Below are 9860 nucleotides of genomic sequence, written 5' to 3'. Positions count from 1 at the left end.
AATTGTATTTGTATGCATGTACAACTGGAGCACATGTGCTCACCGTTTTGATAGAGTTTACCTAATTTCTGAATAATAACTTTTATAAAACGAGGTTTTAATGGAGCACTGCAGTTAAATACGTGGGGATAATATAAATTAAATATATTATTTTTGAAAAATATATATAGTGAGGGCGTCTTAAAGACAAAGAGTTTGTATACTCTCCAATCTCTATGATTTTATCAATAAAACGAATTCGATGTAGTGATTGCCACAATAAAAGAATTATAAGGTAGCCAAAATTAATCTGAAAAATGAACTACTAAAGAGTTATTTTCAGTGTTATGCTAGTATATATGTAAAACCGGTCGACAAAATTTTTTTGGATTACTGAACGTAGTAAATTTACTGTCGGACAAGAATGTAATCCACGTGAATGAAAAAGAATGCGGGATTGGGGTGTGTCCAACCCAAAGTGGTATAGCATCGAACGCATAGATAAGCATTGTTGATGCTAATGGTCTTAGTTCACGCTCAAGACATTAGATCATGTGATGAGACTGTATCTAATGTTACAATTTGCCTTTTTTTTTTTTTTTTTTTTATGGTGCGTAAGGTAGGGTAGTTTTAAGATGAATGAAAATACTAGCAATGATTTGGGATAACCTTCTTTATATATAATATGAATGGAACCCCCGCGATGTCGCGGAGGAAATCAATAATAATAATTATGTATACAAATGTTTAGAATATAAAATAATAGTATATATATAGAAGTGAACATTTACAAATATTCTATAATTAATATACTTAAAATAAAAATATAATTTTTGAAAAAATATTTTTAATTTATTAAAATAATTAAATATAAAGTTATTATAAGAAAAAGCAATCTCTTAAATCTATTTTGGCTTAATATTCCTAATATATATATATATATATATATTAGCAAACGAAAAGTTTTTACAAAAGTGGTATAACTCTTCTAAACATTTTTTTGTAATGTTGAATTGTAGAAAGCAGTATAATATATAAAAATGATTTAAGAGATGAAATTTTAAAATATATATTATTAGATTATTTAAAACAATTTAGATGACTTAAAACAATTTATACTTAAATACCAAAAATGTATGGTGAAAAAAACCACTAATCATAGTTGTGTGTTTTTATTTTCTTTTATCTTTTAGAATAAAATGAGTAAATTTGAGAAATTTAGGAATTATCTAATCATTAAGCGAGATGAAATAGGTTATTTTGATGTGATTTTTGAAAATGAACTATGTGTGTTGTTATGTTTGCTCACGATTTTTTTTTTTTTAACTTATTTTGCAGTGAACTAATAATATGATTGATAAATTACCAATTGATATGGTGTCTCCCAAAGTGATGTTTTTTCATTGTATCTTGCCACTCTTCATCTCCTTCTAATAAATCTTTTGCAACACATGCTTCTAAAAGAACAGTAAATTTACCATCAAAATATTCTCTTAATTTTTAAAGTTGTCACATAATTGTTTAGCATTTGAAGATCAAATAACTTTTTTGAAAGGAGTATTTTGATTCTTGTTAAATTTTGAGTTACACAAAATATATTTGTAGGATAAGATAACCAAATACAAAAAAATACGAATAGAGTTTTCAAGGTTTATACGTGTTTTTCCAAAGATTGTTTATGATCTTTTGGGATAGTGAATCTCTCTCTCTCTTATTTTATCTGTTTCTTTTCTTTTCTTTTGATGTTTCTTGTTATTGCTTTTTTCATTCCTCACAACTATATATATAGATCAAAGATTGCAATGGTTAACCACCAAAGATTACAATGGTTGATCACCAAAGGTTGTAATTATTCATTTAAAAATTGCAAATGTTCATCCCAACAATTGCAAAGATTCATTTAAATGGTTGCAATGATTCATTTAAATCTCTAACATAAAATTATATATATGAAAATAAAAAATACAATTTAAAAAACAAAAGAAAATATAAGCGATGTCTAATAGGTGAAATAAAATAAATATCTACAATAAACAAGAAGAATTATAATAACAAAGAAATAAACAGTTATAAAGCAGTTTAAATGAAAAGGTACTATAAATATAATTGAAAATCAATTAAATAAAAAGAGATATAATTTTAAAAAATAAAAGCAGTTATAAATGAAAAGGTATCATAAACTGTTATGGAAAATGTATAATGAACAGTTATGAACAAAATTCTAATGAAAAGACATATCCCAAAATCAAATAAAAAAAGGTTGTATACATAAACGTTTATATAAACTAAATTGGGATATATTATTCGTGGGTTGGTTGGTTTGTTTTACAATAGCAACAATGACAAGAATGACACAACAATAACATGAAAGGGATATAAACAATTTTGTACGTATGAAAGAAAAACCTTTTCATCTAGTATAAGAAAAAATTGAGACTAATGATTTCATTATTTCGTTTTGGATTTTTAGCTAACCAAACACGTAAAACTCTTCCTACTATTTTTTGTTTATAACGTTCCATTTGAATATCTTCTAAAAATTTGTAACCAAGTAGCTGCATAGAACTTTTTTTTCCACCATTTTATTAGCTCGATAAGTGAAAATTTTAATTTGAGAAATGCATGTCAGAGACTATTTAGAGATTTTAAAAATCTATTTGAATAGTCACAACTATTCAATTTGAATAGTCACATTCTTCCAATTTAAAGGTAGTTATTTTCAAAAGATACTTATAAGAATAGTCACAACTTTTCACTTTTTAAAAGATATTTATATGAATTTTCAGAAAAGACACAACCTTCCAACATTGAACTTTTAGAAAAGATAACATTTTTGACATCTTCTAGGAAGGGCAAAACTTTTTAATTTATAAAAGACACAACCTTTTAACATAGAACTTTTAGAAAAGATACAATTTTTTGACATAAGACACAACTTTTCAACATAAGTGGGATTCACAACCTTTTGAATTAATTGGGATTGCTATTATTAGTAGATATGGCCATAAATTTTGTTCTAATGTAATTTTTTGGAATCTCCTATATATTAAAAGAAGAGCATTACAACTTATGAGGTAGCAATGTGTCATCACCACAATGATTCTTAGAATCCTTAGAGAAATATGTTGGTCCATCTAAATATATAATAAGTTTTTATTAAACTAACCATAAATTAATTATTAATGTTTTTAATTCTTTCCTTAAATAAAAATTACGGAATTTCCTAATGTTGGTAAAGTGTATATGACAATTAATTATTTCAAATAATAAAGATTTGATACAAATTAATGCACCCTCTATCATTTTTGTTTAACTTTAAGTTATTAAAATAAATTAAAAAATCACATTAAACATATAATAAAACTTTAGATTTTTATTATATATTATATTTTAAATTTCTTTTAAAGTCTCACATTAAAATTTTATGATCCATGGTTTAATTTTTTTATGACAAAAAATAATTACAAAATCATATAATTAGAAAGTCTCATTTAATAAATATCAAGATTAAAAAAAATATATATATATATATATTAATATCTTTTAAATTAAACTATATACCATTAAAAATACATAAATATTTTAGTTTTGAAATTTACTTTAAACATTTTTTTTGTAGAAGCTCTGAACAAATACTGACAACTTAATATTTAAATTTTAAAATTTTCATTCAATGTTTCTAAAGATTATAAATTACTAAAACTTTTAAACATCGCACAATGAAAATTTTGTTATCAATGATTTTAAAGTTTTTATTATAAAAATATACAAATCATCAAAAAAACAAATGAATAAAATACATTATTTTACATATATCAAGATTAAAAATATACTATGTATCTATGTATATATTTATATATGTATATATTATTTAAATTTAATTATATACAATATAAAATATAAAAGGTAATTGTTTGGATTAAAAAAAAATTTTACGTATTCGCACCAATATAATTATATAAGTAATAGTTATTGACTTTTTATATATCCAAAATATATATATATATATATATATTATTTTATAATATAAAACTGAACATATAATATATAAAAATAATTTAAATATACAATGTTCATCCCGCGCAAGGCGCAAGTCTTAACCTAGTACTAGTAATAATTTAGTAATTTTTTGATAAAAAAACTTGAAATTCTGGGAACACTGGGTTTTTTTTTTTGCAAATATACAAGAGACAAATTAAACTTAAATTTTGGAAGCGCAGTAATTAGCGGGCCACGGCAAATGAAACAAACGCAAATGGTGTTCTTGTACATCTAAAGACGTGTGGGTTATCGTCTCAACAACAACACTAAAGTCTGTACGTATGTACAGAAACTTTTACTTGATAAAAAGAACTGTAACGACCATCAAAATAATAGTAATACAATCTTGTAACTACAGGTAAAGTACATTTGCATATATACAAATTCTAGATCAACGTCTTATCTTAGATCTCAAACATAAAGTTTGGTTAAATATGTCTTGTAACTATTACAATCTAAAGACATGGCATGTGTTTAGATCTAAACTCTTGTTCATGCATCATTATATATAAGTAAACAACTGATTGCAAACAGTTTTTGTAATTTTTATATCTATCAACTAAATGTCCAATATGAGAAGCTGTATAGTTTTTATGTGACATTATGATTCCAAGATATACGATGGACCCACAACGTTTTACACGCCGAGATTAATAATATGAAAATACACTACCTTACATTACATGCCATATAACAATTATTAGGCTGTAACACGAGTTTGCTACTAGCCTCTATTTATGATTATGATTCAACTTCTACTAGTGGTTGCATTTTGGTCGATTTAGCTTTAGTTTATATTTTGCTACCTGGACTTCTTTTTTCTTTTGTCATCATTATGCTATGTCGTATTTGAAGTTAGATTCGATCTCTCTGTACATATACACTAGCTGCGCTGCGTGATGTACAACATGTATATATAAAAATTACAAATGATGTGTAGATATACGGCAACGTATGACAATTTTTGGACATGCCACGTATCGGAGTGCATGTGGTGATGATATAGAGTAGATCTGTGGAAGCAAGTCAGTAGTAATATCCAAATAAGAAAGTACAGAAGTAGAAAGATCTAAATGATCTCTCGCAGGAAATCTCGATCTCTTGTCCTTGCTTTTATTTACTTTTTGTTTTTGTCAACCTTTCTTTTTTACTCCATTCTTTTCTCTTGGTAATTGTAAACTTCTTATTTTGGTTTATAGACATTGACACGTTTTTGGTTTGGTTTAGGTACAAAGGGAGGTATGGACACAGAGAGATGTATTAGGATAAGCCGATGTTATTTGTGAGGCCATGAGACCATACAATCACAATCAAACAATCTGTAGCATTTATAATAGAATTTTTCTTGGGTTCACCCCCTAGGGTGAATCTTTAGGTTCACCAACCAATAGAAAGTTGTCCTTTTAGATCTAGTATCTTTTAATTAAGGAAACAAAACAACTTACCAAATTATATTATGCTTTTAAAATAAAAAATAAAAAATTAAATAAATAAAAATAACAATAGTTCTAAAAAAAGATTATTTAAAAAAAAATATTTATTTTTAAGATTTAGAGTTTAGTGTTTAGTGTTTAAGATTTATAATTTAGAATTTATCCAAATGTTTAGTGTTTTTCCAAGGGTTTAGGGTTTACCTAAGGGTTTAGGGTTTACCCAAGGGTTTAAGGTTTTCCCAAGGGTTTAGGGTTTAGGATTATAGTTTAGGGTTTAGTGTTTTGTTGACAACATGTTTAGTGTTTTTCCAAGGGTTTAGGGGTTTACCCAAGGATTTAGGATTTACCCAAGGATTTAGGGTTTAGGATTTGAGTTTAGGGTTTAGTATTAGAGTTTAGGGTTTAGTGTTTTGTTGACAACATTTTTTTTTTTTGATTTCGTTTTTTATATATTATTTTTATTTATTTTTAAATTTTATTTTGAAAAAATAATATAATTTGCCAAGTTATTTGGTTTCCTTAATTAAAAGATACTAGATTTAAAATGACAATTTTCTATTGGTCACCCTAGGGGGTGAACCCAAGAATAACATCAATTATGCACGATGTTGAAGTTTCGGTGGTCCATCATCTATACGTTTGTTTGATTCGGCCAAACCAAGCCGTCTAAAATTCAACTAAATTAGATTCTGGTTCTTAAGTGGACACTAGATGGGGAAATAAAAACAAGTGATCTGGATGGAAGTCTGAACTCTAAAACAGTCCTATAAAATTAAAATGCATTATAATAAAAATCAACTCAGATGATTGTACAGTGAAATCATATATAGTTTAATCAAATTCAGAGTAGATCTTGTTTCATTTGGTTACATATTTCCTATAAATGGAAAATATCACGAACCAAAGAGGACAAGAAAAAATAAGATTAAAGACTCCTGGATTTATAACACTTTTGTAAATCGATCAGGGGTTATATACCTGAAGAAAAATATTATAATATATTCATATTCATTATATTGAAATTCATATATACATCTTGAGTTGGAGGAAATATTCTCGCATATATTTTCAAGGTATGAACCATTATGGCCGTACACTAAAGAGTGATAACAAAGAGTATATATCGTAGGCATAAGAATCACTATGACATGTGGGTTACAAAGAAAACAAACCTAATTGATAAGAATGACCTTTTATTTTATTTTTGGCAAATCCATATAGTCGATCAAATCTACATAGGATTCCAGAATATTTCTGTTTTTTTAATCTAAATAACATAAATGATTAGCATTCACCACCGTTTTAGCATTTTATATGTTGTAATGTACAATGTAGACAAAGAAAGCAAGTGAAACGTAACGTGCATGGCCTCTAAATCATGAACTCATTCTTTTGTTATTTAATCTTATACACTAATATATTTAGATGTAGACAGCAATAAATTATCAAATACCATAAAATTCCAAAGACTATACCAATCGACACCAAAAGTAAAGATAAGGAGCATCATGGCTCTCCCTTGGATGGTTTATGAAACTTCATACTCAATTGTCTCCCTGTTATCAAGATGAACGAATGTATCTATCATACAAATTAAAGTTGACTTAGATTAATCGCATCATTTATCTAACCAAGAAAATTATCGTAATAGGTTGCTGATGATAGTAGTTGTTACTTTTTATTAGAGAGGCCGCCTGAGTCCTGACCGGACCAGCAAACCAGCAGTCACATGCGTGACCAAGATTTATTTATAATTACGAAAGACATAATTGGTACTTTCTTAATCTACTTATATAGTTTTTTTTTAACATGGCTTTGTTAGATTTCAAGGAAATTAGGAAGCGTTGACGATGTTTGGATGTCAGTTCACTGCATATTGAAAATATTATCTATATATTAGTATAAAAATGTAGTCACAATAATAATTATTATTATATTAATAAAATATGAATAATCCGGAAAATAGTTATATTGGAATCCAATGCTTTGAGCTAGTTAACCAAAAAATCTAATAATAATAACAGACAATGTTGTCCTAAAGGTCCAAAATAGCTAAGATATATAGGTCGGTTCTCCATTAGAGGATCACTTTCAAGCAAGTGGGTGAAAACATTAATGTGAAGTTAACTAGCCACACATTTTGTTCTAGATGTGTGATCATACTATCATCTTGATTGATCTAATTGCACATAGCATTATCAGCATGAAACATACAGAAAAAATCTAGTAGAAAAAAATAACTTGGAAGACTCATGCAAGAGTAAACTAAACATATATACAAGTCATCCACATTGAAATGGCTTCAAGCGAACATGCACTTACGTATTTGAAAACTGTAGAAGAGTAATCACTGTCTACAGGGGGTTTAAGTTTGGCAAAATAAAATAAACTAGGTGATTTGCCCGCACTTGTGTACTTAATAATCTTACAAATATTTGTAAATAGATATATTATAAAGTTTTTATATAAGATAAGTTTTTTTATTTTAATAAAATATATTTTATTACGTAAAATAAATTTGAAAACATTTATATATGTATAAAAATATATACATGGATTTATATTTATTTTTAAAATATTACGATGTAAAGTATTTTTGGATAACATAATATATAATTTTTTTTAATTTATGGTAATTATATATTAATAAATTAATCTAATATTATTATTTATTAAGGATAATGATGATTTTAAACGCTTTAACTTTTAACGTGAGAGCAAAAAATCACTTCGTAAAAAAAATATATTTTTCGTATCTTAGCCAACTTTTGTAAAAAAAATATCAAAATGAGTGATTTTGATTGTCCTAATAAATTTATTTTAAAAGATAGATGATTCATTATATCTTATATGTTATATATACTAAAATTAAAACCGATTTAATATTACTAAAACCAAATATAATGTAAACATATATATATATATATATATATATATATATATATATATAATATTTTAATGTTATTAAATTAAATATAATATAAATTTAAGTATGATAGTATTGTTACAATTTTTTAATTATTTTGAACATAATGATAAATTATCAGTTAAATTACTAAAAAAATTTATTAAAATTAATAATTAGCATAAAATATAACTAAATCTAATCCAATGTGTATATCTTCATATCCAGCGAATGAGAAATATGTTTTCAAGAAGTATTGGATTTTTTTTTTTTTTTTTGTCATCAGCATTACAGACTCATGTTGACTCTGTGAACCAAACCGGGTGAGTTGAATCCATGTGAACGACAAAAGACGATTGCTTCCTAGCACTGCGTGCCAGACTATCCGCCTTTGAATTTTGCGTCCGTGGTACATAGATAATGTCTGCTCTTATGAAGCTCTCCTTCAGGATCGTGATGTCTTCTAAATAATTTGCAAAAGCTGGCCATTCTTCTGGTTCCGAAACCATCTTCACCAATTGAGAACAATCCGTTGCAAACGTAACCTGAAATTGACGTAAATTCCTCATGCATTCCATTGCCCAGAGTAACGCTTCTATTTCCGCATGAAGAGGCGAAAGACTAGCCCTGACATTTCTCGCCCCCAACAAACCATCAAACCCTTCCAAAGTACTAAGCCAACCTTGTCCTGAGAAACTAACACCCTCTTTCCATGAGCCATCTGTAAAACACCATCTACCTGGTATCGACGGTAATATCGGATCTATTATTGATGTTATCATCCTCTGATCGATTGCTATTTGTGCTTCCGCCCACAGTATCGATTCTGTTTCAGCCAGTTTAAGCGTATCCATAGGGTCCATATCCAAATTACTAAAAACTTTATTATTCCTAGCTTTCCAAATGTACCAAAGTATCCATGCAAACTGATGATCTTCCATCGACGGGAGAATTCTCCAGAATAGATAATCCATGTTTGTAAAGAGGGAATTTGTTGGAAAAATAGTTGGATTTGATGGTATCTTCGAAAGAGCCCAAACCTGAAGAGCTGGCGGACATTCAAAAAAAAACATGATTTATCGATTCCTCCACAGCTCCACATCTTACACAACATATATCTCCTTTAATCCCCCTTGCTTGTAAATTCTTCCGCACTGCAATGCATCCTGTCATTAATTGCCATAGAAAATGTTTTAATTTCGGTGGGCACCGTATTTTCCAGCAGTGAGCCTTTAAAACATCCACTGTAGGACCAATCAGTAACGGTGGTCTATCTCTATCTGGGTAGATACGTTCTACTTGATATCCTGATTTAACCGAAAATTTTCCATTTTTTGTAAAGTGCCATCCATCTCTATCTACCCGTTGAGTCCTGCCCAGTGGTATACTTTCTATAAGTTTTGCATCCTGAGGATCCACCAACGCACGAATTACCTCTAAATTCCAAGTACGCGATGTAGAATCAATGAGGGATTCTACAGTAAGTTCCGGATATAAATTGT

This window comes from Brassica napus, chromosome C5 (assembly GCF_020379485.1).
Source record: "Brassica napus cultivar Da-Ae chromosome C5, Da-Ae, whole genome shotgun sequence".
NCBI lineage: Eukaryota > Viridiplantae > Streptophyta > Magnoliopsida > Brassicales > Brassicaceae > Brassica > Brassica napus.
This window is presented reverse-complemented; position numbering follows the sequence as displayed.